The sequence below is a fragment of the Triticum urartu genome, chromosome 2A (genome assembly GCF_056163025.1).
Source record: "Triticum urartu cultivar PI428250 chromosome 2A, HENAU_Tu73, whole genome shotgun sequence".
NCBI lineage: Eukaryota > Viridiplantae > Streptophyta > Magnoliopsida > Poales > Poaceae > Triticum > Triticum urartu.
In genome coordinates, this window is record NC_141874.1 from 307,447,421 (window position 1) to 307,460,715 (window position 13,295).

General features: G+C 43.9%; 1 long non-coding RNA gene across 1 annotated transcript; it reads left to right on the forward strand.

Annotated features, from left to right (window-relative positions):
• The first annotated feature begins 1,193 nt into the window (after positions 1-1,193).
• On the forward strand, positions 1,194-2,790 carry LOC125541540 (uncharacterized). Its single transcript, XR_007297575.2, has 2 exons — positions 1,194-1,970; positions 2,428-2,790. It is a non-coding gene; the product is annotated as an uncharacterized LOC125541540 (long non-coding RNA).
• Positions 2,791-13,295: the final 10,505 nt, after the last annotated feature.

Below are 13,295 nucleotides of genomic sequence, written 5' to 3' on the forward strand. Positions count from 1 at the left end.
TGGTTGCTTCTCAATATTTTTGCTAGCCTCCACTTGTACTAAGTAGAAATACTACTTGTGCATCCAAAATCCTTAAACCCAGTTTTGCCATATGAGTCCACCATACCCACCTATATGCTGTATTTTAGTGTCGTTCTAAGCACATTTATATGTGCCATCTCTAACTTTCAAAATAATTTCCTTTTTGTTTGCTCATACCGCTCATGAAACGGTAGGGGGTGGCTGATATTTTTCCATGCTAGATGTGTTATTCTCAATATGAGTGTTTATTCACTTGTCATTAATTGCACAAGAGTATGACAAAGGTATTAGGGATGCCCAATCCCAAAATGAAAAATGAATTTACTTTATGTTGTCAAATAATAAATTCCTAGGAAAGTGTTGGTATGGACGACACATGTGGATTCAGTTAGCCGTGGAATGTGAAAGTATGGTGGAAAAAGGATTAAACTTTACTTTCTGTTTGGGAACTGCCTATGATATATCTAGCATGGAAAGTATTGGGAACTACTTGATCGTTTTCGTTGACAGGAAAGGCATGCCACTCAAAATGTTTTATCTCTATACACTACTGCAGGATGCTGCTAATGCGACACTACGATCAGAGACCCTTTGAGAAACTGTGTGCGATGCAATAATCATAAATGGTGGTGTATGAAAACCGTTAAAAAGGTGCAAAATGTTTGCGATGGAGGATGCATCAAACACGGTTCATATTTTTGTTGCGTGTGTGATGAAGGGCATACGGTTCAGTTCAATTAACTATTTGCGATGAGGAGGAACAAAAGAAACGGCAGCCAGATGAAGGCATGTGCAATACACAGAATACAGTTCACTCGGATGAACTGTTTGTGATTAGGCAAAACAAAAGAAACAGGCAGCCAGATGAAGGTGTGTGCGATATAAGGCATGCGGTTCACTCGGATGAACTGTTTGTGATTAGGCAACACAAAAGAAACGGTTAGCCAGATCAAGGTGTGTGCGATAAATGACATGCAGTTCACTCGGATGAACTATTTGCGTTGACACAATAGAACAGAAACGGTTCAACTTAACAAGACGTGTGTGTTGGGCGATGGGATTGCATACAGGACAACAACACACACACACACACACACATATATATAGTAGCACTATTCTAATCCCAGGATTAGAATAACTATTTGGATCACGATCACCATATATAGGGCCGATTAGGTGTTCCCAAACTCCTGAACGGTGGGAACGAAAAAAAACAGCGCCCCCACTGTCCCCGCACCCCATCTCTTCCACTTCCCATCCCGAACTCCACCATCCCACCTTCCCGCCGCCGGGATCTAGCTAACGGCGAGTCAGCGACCACCACCAACCCACCTCCCCCGCCACCGGGATCCATCCACGAATCCACCGCCCCGCCGTCGGGATCCAGCCGCCAATCCCCCTCCCTGCCGCCGAGATCCTGCCACTGCACAACCGCCACCAACCCAACCTCCCATCGCCGGGATCCTGCCATCGCGCGACAGCCACCAACTCACCTCCCGCGTCGCCGAAATTCGCCCCTCAGCGGCCTTCCTCCTCTGCTGTCGAGACCTTCCACCTCTGCCACTGCGGCCTTCTTCCCTCATGTGCCTCCCCAGATCGGCGACGCGATGCACGTTCCCCCACCGGTGACCCTCCCCCCGAGTTCACTCTCTTCCCTCCATGGCCAGCCTGAGAGCTACCCACGCCACCCCGCGCTGCCACCTTGCTCCTCCCAGTCGACCTCCCGGATCCGGCGCTCCTGTACAGAGCAGTGCCACCGTGCACCACACTAGTCAGCATTAGCGCCCCTCTTCCTCCATGCTGTTGCTGCCCTCTTCCTCCATGCTGCTGCTGCCTTCGACTCTGCCCCCGCACTCCATAGCCTCCGCATTGAGATGCCCTCTCCTTCAACTGGTAGTGCACACAAGCTGTTTGTGTATATGCCTCAAACAAAAAAGTGTGTTTTCTTTGTAAGATTCTACCTTGGCTCAGTGCATTCTCTCTCTTTGTTTACAGGAGAAGTTCATATACAGCGACAACAACAAAGTTCATGTTGTCAGAAAAATGAAGTCGATGTATATGGAAGATGATGATTGTTGTGTGTATGTAGGGGAACACAAAAACACTTGTGGCTGACAAATTTTTCTGGTTTATGCACTTCCTAGTGTTTAGATGTTACTCCCCTAAAAATGAAAATATTAGAGGTTGCTGTGTAGTACTTTTGGTTTCTTGTAGCTGATCAGCTGAGTGAAGCATCTCAGAAGTTACTTTTAGTGTATACTTTCAAGCAAAGCATGATAAGTTCCATTAGTTACTCCTTATTGGAATGCTTAGATATACGTGGTTGGATGTTCTGAATTCTGATTGTTATCGGCCTACTTGTTCGCCAAGTACTGAGCTCCTTCATTTCTTGTACCCATTTTGCAGTTCATGGACAAATCAATGCAACATCATGGACTCATCTTCTATAGCACATAAGTAGGCGTGTATGCCAGATTGGTTCCTTCAACTACCTAGCTGATGTTGTTTGTACCCAGACTACCCACAATGCCTGATGAAGCTTCAAGACCGCAAATAGACAAGCCCACGGAGAAACAACATCCTTCTGTATCTTGAGCTGCTGCATCACTTGATGGAACGAGATATGGTGTCGGGAACACAGCATGATTAGCAAGTAATTTCGAGACTAATCTTGTATGTGCCCTGGGCTCAGTTTGCGCCGCGATAAATTGTTTTCAACATGTAATACATTTTTTCGCCGCATGCCAGGTGAGATGGCGAACTGGGTGTGCTTTCTGTGTTTGCGTTGTGTGGGACCGTGGGAGAGTGATTTTTCTTCAGAAGGTTCAGAGTTCTATTGGGTTAAGGCGAACTCAGCTTATCATACAGTCTTGTTCAAACCGTGATTTTTCTTCAGAAGGTTCAGAGTTCTATTGGGTTAGAAACATGTACAATTTGTCAGGTTGTTTCAGGTCGTCTAAATCTGGAGTTCTAGACTGTATGATCTACTGGGTTGCCTGCGCCGGTCGTCGAAGCCTACCGAGGTGGTGCCCCACAGCTGCTAGCGTCTCACTGCACCCTCCTCCACACCACAAGGACGGCCAAGATATCAGGTTGTTGTTGTTGCTCTTCTACTACATCTTCAGGTTCATAAAAGGCAACAACAACGTTTCGCTGTGCGGTGTAGGCTGCGGCGGCAGGACCATTTTCCTCTTGAAATTGTTTTAATTTATGCGTTTCTCCTACTGCCAATAGAGGAGAAGAAAGGCCAGCACCGAGCTACTGTTGCTACTGCTTGTTTTAGCTTGCACAACCAATTTGGGCGTTACCAGGAAGAAGACAAAGAGAGAAAATTATGGAGTGGAAGAGATAAAAGAGTAGAGTGCCTACGTGGTGTGGATATGAAACGTGTGGTGTGTGAGAGGATAAGGGATGTGTGTTACTATTCAATGATAAAAATAACTTGTGGTTTAGAGAAAAAGCAACGTTCTATTTACCTAGTGCTCATGATCAGCTATAAAGCTTGAACTTCTTGAACTTTTTTTAACTCTGATTCACACTAGAACTTTATAAAAGAATTTGAAATTATTTGCTCTAATATTTTCACTACTTACAGTTCAAAAACAAGAATAGTTAAATTTCAAGATATGTAATACTTGACAATAAAGAAGAAAAATAACATTCAAAAAAGTCAAAAACTTCAATGACATAAACAAGCAGATTTCATTCACTCTCTCACTTCTAAACACATGGGAAAAGCCATGTAAAATTCACGCGAGAAGTTCATCATTAAAAAAAGGCGAAGTTCAAACGAGCACAAAAGGAAGAAAGTATCACGTCACTAATAATCAGAAAGGAAGTTCATCATTAAAAAAAGATGAAGTTCAAACGAGAACAAAAGGAAGAAATTATCACCTCACCGAAAATCAAAAGGAAGTTCATCATTAAAAAAAGACGAAGTTCAAATGAGAACAAAAGGAAGAATTAAAAGGCAAACTCTACAAATTTTGTTGCTAGAAGTTCAAGTGATCGGCCCGAGAAAAAATCACAATTCTTGTGAGAGAGGTTCACCTTGTATTTCCATGCTCGATTTTTTTCGTATAAAAATCGAATACAATTCTTTAATCAAAATATAAAAAGGTGAAGTTCAAACTGAAATAACACAGAAGTTAGGAGTTTATTAAAACCTAGGATTTACCTGTTCAAAAAATAAAAAACACAACGCCATTTTTTGCACTTTTAAAAACAACCCATAAACGGAAAAAATGGTTGCTAGAAGTTCAAGTGCTCGGCGAGGAAAAGTTTAAAAAATTCTTGTAAGAGAGGTTCACCATGTATTTAGATGTCCAAAATACATAAAAATGTAGTTTTTTGTGTTTTAAAATAATTCTCTCAAACCAGAGAGAAGTTCAAAGTGATAACAACCGGAAGTTCACGTACTACATGGCGTGTATTTCATATAAGAAAAATACAATAAAGTGAAACTGAGTGAAGTTCAAACAGACATGTCCCAGAAGTTCAACTACTTCACGCGGTGCAAAAAACAACACATCAAAAAACAGCACGTCAAAAACAGAGTGAAGTTCAAACAAACATGCCCCGGAAGTTCAACTACTTCACACAGTGCATTTTCATTCGCGATGAACGCATAAATCATGATCTCGCCATTTTTTAATTTACCTCAAAACGACAGGAATATCATTTGTGTAAGTTCAAGTCCTCGGTCGGAGAAAGTTAAAAAAATTATTGTGAGAGACGTTTGTACAAAAGGAATATTATTTGTGTAACACTAACGAATGGATGAGAAAATGACAAACAAAAATACGTCACAGAAGTTCAACGTGAAAACAGCAGGAAGTTCAACTACTACGCTGAATGAATTTTAGATGAAAAACTTTTAAAATCGTTGCGAGTATGAAAAGATGATCAACACGGGAAACTTGTGTGCTTACAACAGCTTTCCATCCGTATAGCACCTGCTCAATTCCGGTGAATGGATGGAGAGTTAATAGGAGTGGATGGAGACCTACGAGCAAAAAAATCACGTGAAAAACAGAGTGAAGTTCAGGTACACGCGCCGAGAAGTTCAGGTTCTTCACGCGGTGCATTTTCGAAGAATCTATTTCGCGATAAAGGCAGCACGCATGATCCCGTCGTTTTCGAAATTACTTGAAAACGGCTAGGAATCAGAGAAAACCATCAACATGAAAAAGTTTCGCATTTTCCGTAGCTTTTCAGCGGTACATTATTTGCCCCATTCCGACAAAGTTTGTAGAAATTACGGCACAAAATACGTTTTTCGCCATTTTCAAAACTGACTTAAAACCGTAAAGAATTGGGAGAAACAATACATACCAAAAATTTCGCATTTGTTCAAGCTTTCCAACGCCATATCATTTGCTGCATTCGGACGCAGGGTTAAAAAATTAGCTCCAAAATACGAACTCGGTAGGACTTGGACCATTTTCTAAATTACTCTTAAACCATTCAAAACTAGAAAAAAACTTTCAAGATGAAAAGTAGCGCATTTTTATAAGCTTCCAACGCCGTATCATATGCCTCCATTGGATTAGCCGTTTATAAATGACATCGAAAAAACAAACTCAGCTGTTTGATTTACGAAATTTTACGTTTTTTCAAATTACTCTTTAACCATAGGGAATTAGAGAAAACTTTCAACATGTGGAAGGAGCAGTTTTGCAGCAGCTTTCCAACGCCATATTATATGCCTCATTTTGATAAACGGTTTAGAAATGCGATCGGAAATACGATTCACGTTTTTTGTGCGAAGAAAAAAACGGTTTTCAAAACTGCTCTTAAACCGCTTATATTTTGCCAAAAATTTAAGTTGGGTCATGATATTGGTGTCCATAGCTTTCCAACGGTATATCGCAAGCCCCATTTGGGCAATGTTGGCGGAAGTTCAACCTAGTTCACAGGGAAGTTCAACGTACTACTAGCGGGGCATGTTAGGTTGTGATCAGAATATTATTCTGATCCCGTGATCAGAATATATATAGACACACACACACACACTTATAAGGACATGCTTGCATAACCAAATTAAACATCCACTCACATAGGTGGCTACTACAACCATGACATTTGCACACACCAAAGTAAACTATTACATGCATAATTACATAGGTTACTACTACACACATGACATTTCCACACACCAACAATAAAGTAAACTATATATTACATGCATGATTAACTAGCATAAACGATCATCTGATCATCATCTACTTCTTGTGACGCTTGCTCTGCTTGTGGCTCGATCCGGGCTCGTCGATTTTGGTAACGAGGCACTTCCTCATGTCAACGATCCGCCTGTGCATCTCGTAGCATGTGTACACGCTCTTGGCCGCGAACCTGAGGTGAGGTTCATCCAGTTGCCGCATCCAGGCCCCATGCCAGGATACGGGACTTGTTCTCTGGGCATCCTGCTTCATCTTTTCATAGTAGGGGTCGATGATGACCGAGGCGAGTTCGACCAGGGAGCCCTTCTTCGTGCTGCCCTAGACCCTGTAGTGGTCACGGATTTCTACAAGGTTCTTTCAGGCCAAGCCCATAACACGGAGCACATTTACATCGTTGGTGGTTTCCACTGTGGTGAACTTGTAGTCGGAGCTGTTGACAAACCTGTCGAAACGGTCGCAAGGCTCTGTGTCCATGCAGTAGTGGTAGATGAGGACATGATGGCCCACACACAACTGGGCGACGACAACCTTCTGATCTATGCCAGGACGACGGATGGTGTACTGGAGGTCGATGCAGACCACCTTGTACTTGTCTCGAGTAAGCAACTGCTCAACGCTGTTGATGTAGTCGTCCACCACGGCCGGGTTGATGGTGTACACCACCGAGAGATCCGTCTCCCTCGCGTGGGTCTCCACTCTATGCTCGCCGAACTCCATTGGAGCGCCGCTGGACATCCCCTCTCTATGTGTCGTCATGGGTGTGCTTGTTGTGTTGTGGGGCACGATCGAAAGGTTGAAGAGACTAAGGTTATAATGGTCGCGGGAATTAATGGGGAAGCCGGATGGCCAGGAATATCGGCAGGCCCTAATGGCAGTTCTAATTTGCAGCGCGTAACTCCATCGTGCCGCACATAACTACATTGCATGGCAACGCGCATGGCGCAACCACATGCATATGGAACCCCCGACGAGATTGTGTGCATGCCCAACCGCTGGCAAAGCGCGCGCGGAGGGACGCGAGCAGAACGCTCCACGGTCGCCTCAATGGCGACCAACCATCTCTATCTCTACTCTTATAAAAGACCGAGTTGGTGATGATGTTGTGCCTGACATCGTGTAATATACCATCCGATCTATATCTGACGGTTAGACATCAAACTATGACAATTTTGCAAAAAGATACCCGCACCTCTCTCCACACTTGCAGATAAGGATTTCTCTCGTTCATCATTTTCTCTCACAAGATAAACTACTCACACAAATGTATCTTGATGTTCCGTGTAACGCACGGGCATCTTGCTAGCATATATATGCATATAGCAGTTGAACGCGCAAGGAAAAGCTATCCACAAGCCGAGCACGCCGACGGACGTGAGCAGAGCGCACCAAAGAACGTGACAAAGCACGCCGCGGCGCCTAATGGCGAGCACCGCGCGCTGTGGCGCCTAACAGTGTGCAGAGCTTGTCGAGGGACGCGAGCAGAGGACAACACAGTGATACGTGGCAAATAAGACGAACTTTGCGAGTAGTGTCGGAGACATCAAGCATGAATCAGATTAGAGTTGCGTGTGCGATACATGGCATACAGTTGATCCATCTGAACTGTTTGTGATGGAATAAGCCGTGTGTGTTGCGGGCAAACGCTTGCTGGTATATAACCTTAAATTTAACCAAAACAATGTTAATGCATGTTACAAAAATTGTATAGATGGAAACTATGTTCAAATACGACTCCAACGATATAATCTTTGGCGACATGCATTCATATTTTATTAGTTAACTCCTACTTATAAACCAGGACGGGGGTATAGTAGATAAATAAATCGCAAACGTTTTTTTATTAAATGTGTCCTCTCGCACGTCTTGTCACCTAGCTGCCGCAGACGGCTTACAGCGCAAGCTTGCGCAGCGCGCGGGGGCGCTCTTTTGGCCAAACGGTGGTGCCAATGAATCATCGGTGAGCCCGTTCCTGCATAACCTCACAGGTCCCCGCGCAAGCTTCCCGCCCGACTCGGTGAAATCCCCCAAAATCGCAATGCTTACCGGCCTACTATCAAAACCCTCACGGCCGACGAGTCCGGCGTCGCATTTTCCCCTCCCTCCTTGTAGCTTATCATGTCTGCTTCTCCCACAATCGCCAATGGCATAGGTCCGTCGTCGTCGCTCAGCCACTCCGCCGTCATCAGAGGACAACTCCAGCTGGGAGGCTACACCGCGGCTGCGGCGCAGTCCCCGACGAGTGTATTGCGCATGGCGTCCCTGTTGTGTGTGCGCGGAGCACCCACACACGCTCCACCGCCGCTGCCCATCGGAAGCTGCTGCCGGCGGCCATTGCCGCCACACCACCGTCGAAAGCCAGGGCCATCTCCCGCTCCATCACCGCGGCCCGAAGGCGGGAGGTGTCCGTCGTTGCCGCCACCCCACTGCCGGCCACTGTGGCCATCACCCGCTCCGCCACCGCGACCCGAAGGCGGGAGGTGGTGGTCGTGGCCGCCACTCCATCGTCGGCCGTCGTGGCCGCCAGCCCACCGTCGACCACTGGGATTATCACCCACTCCGCCGCCGTGGCCCGAAGGCGGGAGGCGGAGGTAGAGGCCCGCACGTGCGTCAGCGACCTTGCGTGCTACATCGAGTTCCTGCGGGAGGAGGAGCGCCTCGTCAAGCACGCAAAGAGCCTTACCACAGCCGTGGCCGCAGCACACGCCGACGCAGAGGCGAGGAATCAGGAGATCTACGAGTAGTCTGGCCGCTTTGAGAGGGATCGTCTGGAGCGGCAGTGGGTGTTCGAGCTGGCGAGCGTTGCTAAACGTGCAGCACCGGCAGGCACCGTATTGCATTTGTCCAGCTCGCCGATAGGCTCCTCCTCCTCCTCCTCTGCCTCTTACTGAGGGGGTGAGCACGCTCGGCAGAGGAGAGGCTGCCGGAAGTAGCACAAAGCCCCTCCGTGGTAGTAGTAGTATTTAGGGGCAATTTTGTTCAGTTCATCTGACTATAGATGTGTGGTCGAACTGTACAACGTACTTAAAATTAGCTAGTATATATAGTTGAACTAGCTATTTGAGTACGTGGTTGGCAACAATTGGGGAGAATTTTGGTCGGTTCAGCTTTTGAGTTGAACTGTTTGTATAAATTAAGAATGCCTGCTTAATTTATGAATAAAATCTATGCTTAATTACTGAATGTTAGTTGCAAAAATTAGATACCGCTAATGATTTCTAGCTGCATATTTTGACAAATCACAGTGTTACAAGGATTGAAAAATGGCAACATTACTAGATCTACAAATGTAAATCTTTCAGTTTGACAAATGACAACATACCCAATAATTGTTTGTACGTGGTTGCACACGGGTCATCCAAAACAACCGTTTGCGTTGAAGGGATGCACAAATCCTGCGCTGCTCTCACTTTGCATACGGGTGTTCTATCTAAAACGTTTGTGATCAAGAGCTGCACAAATCCTGCTTGGCACATTTTCCCTTGGCTTCCTAGGGAAGCTGTCGGTTTGCATACGGGTGTTCTAACTAAAACATTTGCGATGAGTGTTTTATATTTAAAAACCGAATTAAACTGGGGAAACTGCATTAAACCTGGGGAAGCTGACAATTTTTTACCACGGCATGTTGATGCTTCTCCATGATAGCATGCCAAGTTTCATGAATTTCAAACGAGTGTTGGATTTACTAGAATTTGAAAACCAGGTATCTCAATGTTTGCAGCCGAGTGATGGTGGCAGAGTGTTTGAAATTCATTCCCATTTCTTGCATGGGACCTAAGCATGCACCCAAGGACACATATTTGATTTTTTAACCAGTTTATATGCATCGGAGAATGTGCATGTAGTTCAAATTTGAATTATGCACATAAAATGCCTGGAAAACCCAGTTAATGTATAACAATGTCCAAATGAACCATGAAAAATTCCAAAATCGAAAACAACACTCTTGTTCTATGTTGACACTCAATTTTTTTTGAAAGCAATAAGAGGCAACGGATATCATTTCGTCCCCAAAGGTGGCACGTTCCCTACCGAAACCAGCACGCTTGTTGTGAGAAGCTTATACCCAAACCTGCCCCAAATGGGACAAATTTTTTACCACGACATGTTGATGCCGCTCCATGATAGCATGCCAAGTTTCATGAATTTCAGACGAGTTTTGGATTTACTAGAATTTAAAAACCAGGTATCTCAATGTTTGCTGCCGAGTGATGGTGACAGGGTGTTTGAAATTCATTCCCATTTCTTGCATGGGACCTAAGCATGCACCCAAGGACACATATTTGATTTTTCAACCAGTTTATATGCACTGGAGAATGTGCATGTAGTTCAAATTTGAATTATGCACATAAAATTCCTGGAAAACCCAGTTAATGTATAAAATGTCCAAACGAACCCCGAAAAATTCTATAATTGAACACAACACTCTTGTTGTTCTATGTTGACACTCGATTTGTTTTGAAAGCAATAAGAGGCAACAGATATCATGTCGTCCCCAAAGGTGGCACGTTCCCTACCAAAACCATCACGCTTGTTGTGAGAAGCTCTGGTTTGTGAGAAGCTTATGCCCAAACCTGCCCCAAATGGGACAAATTTTTTACCACGGCATGTTGATGCCGCTCCACGATAGCATGCCAAGTTTTATGAATTTCGGACGAGTTTTGGATTTACTAGAATTTAAGAACCAGGTATCTCAATGTTTGCTGCCGAGTGATGGTGGCAGGGTGTTTGAAATTCATTCCCATTTCTTGCATGGGACCTAAGCATGCACCCAAGGACACACATTTGATTTTTCAACCAGTTTATTTGCACGGGAGAATGTGCATGTAGTTCAAATTTGAATTATGCACATAAAATTCCTGGAAAACCCAGTTAATGTATAAAAATGTCCAAGCGAACCCCGAAAAATTCTAAAATTGAACACAACACTCTTGTTGGTCTATGTTGACACTCGATTTGTTTTGAAAGCAATAAGAGGCAACAGATATCATTTCGTCCCCAAAGGTGGCATGTTCCCTACCGAAACCATCACGCTTGTTGTGAGAAGCTCTGGTTTGTGAGAAGCTTATGCCCAAACCTGCCCCAAATGGGACAAAATTTTTACCACGGCATGTTGATGCCGCTCCATGATAGCATGCCAAGTTTCATGAATTTCAGATGAGTTTTGGATTTACTAGAATTTAAAAACCAGGTATCTCAATGTTTGCGGCCGAGTGATGGTGGCAGGGTGTTTGAAATTCATTCCCATTTCTTGCACGGGACCTAAGCATGCACCCAAGGACACATATTTGATTTTTCAACCAGTTTATATGCACGGGAGAATGTGCATGTAGTTCAAATTTGAATTATGCACATAAAATTCCTGGAAAACCCAGTTAATGTATAAAAATGTCCAAGCGAACCCCGAAAAATTCTAAAATTGAACACAACACTCTTGTTGGTCTATGTTGACACTCGATTTGTTTTGAAAGCAATAAGAGGCAACAGATATCATTTCGTCCCCAAAGGTGGCACGTTCCCTACCGAAACCATCACGCTTGTTGTGAGAAGCTCTGGTTTGTGAGAAGCTTATGCCCAAACCTGCCCCAAATGGGACAAATTTTTTACCATGGCATGTTGATGCCGCTCCATGATAGCATGCCAAGTTTCATGAATTTCAGATGAGTTTTGGATTTACTAGAATTTAAAAACCAGGTATCTCAATGTTTGCGGCCGAGTGATGGTGGCAGGGTGTTTGAAATTCATTCCCATTTCTTGCACGGGACCTAAGCATGCACCCAAGGACACATATTTGATTTTTCAACCAGTTTATATGCACTGGAGAATGTGCATGTAGTTCAAATTTGAATTATGCACATAAAATACTCGGAAAACCCAGTTAATGTATAAAAATGTCCAAACGAACCCCGAAAAGTTCCAAAATTGACCACAACACTCTTGTTGTTCTATGTTGACACCCAAATTTTTTTGAAAGCAATAAGAGGCAACGGATATCGTTTCGTCCCCAAAGGTGGCACGTTCCCTACCGAAACCATCACGCTTGTTGTGAGAAGCACTGGTTTGTGAGAAGCTTATACCCAAACTTCCCCCAAATTGGACAAATTTTTTACCATGGCATGTTGATGCCGCTCCATGATAGCATGCCAAGTTTCATGAATTTCAGACAAGTTTTGGATTTACTAGAATTTAAAAACCAGTTATCTCAATATGTGCGGCCGACTAACGATGGCAGGGTGTTTGAAATTCATTCCCATTTCTTGCATGGGACCTAAGCATGCACCCAAGGACACATATTTGATTTTCCAACCAGTTTATATGCACTGGAGAATGTGCATGTAGTTCAAATTTTAATTATGCACATAAAATTCCTGGAAAACCCATTTAATATATAAAAATGTCCAAAGGAACCCCGAAAAATTCTAAAATTGAACACAACACTCTTGTTGTTCTATGTTGACACTCGATTTGTTTTGAAAGCAATAAGAGGCAATAGATATCATTTCGTCCCCAAAGGTGGCACGTTCCCTACCGAAACCATCACGCTTGTTGTGAGAAGCTCTGGTTTGTGAGAAGCTTATGCCCAAACCTGCCCCAAATGGGACAAAAATTTTACCACGGCATGTTGATGCCGCTCCATGATAGCATGCCAAGTTTTATGAATATCAGACGAGTTTTGGATTTACTAGAATTTAAAAACCAGGTATCTCAATGTTTGTGGCCGAGTGATGGTGGCAGGGTGTTTGAAATTCATTCCCATTTCTTGCATGGGACCTAAGCATGCACCCAAGGACACATATTTGATTTTTCAACCAGTTTATATGCACTGGAGAATTTGCATGTAGTTCAAATTTGAATTATGCGCATAAAATACTCGGAAAACCTAGTTAATGTATAAAAATGTCCAAACGAACCCCGAAAAGTTCCAAAATTGACCACAACACTCTTGTTGTTCTATGTTGACACTCAAATTTTTTTTGAAAGCAATAAGAGGCAACGGATTTCGTTTCGTCCCCAAAGGTGGCACGTTCCCTACCGAAACCATCACGCTTGTTGTGAGAAGCGCTGGTTTGTAAGAAGCTTATACCCAAACCTGCC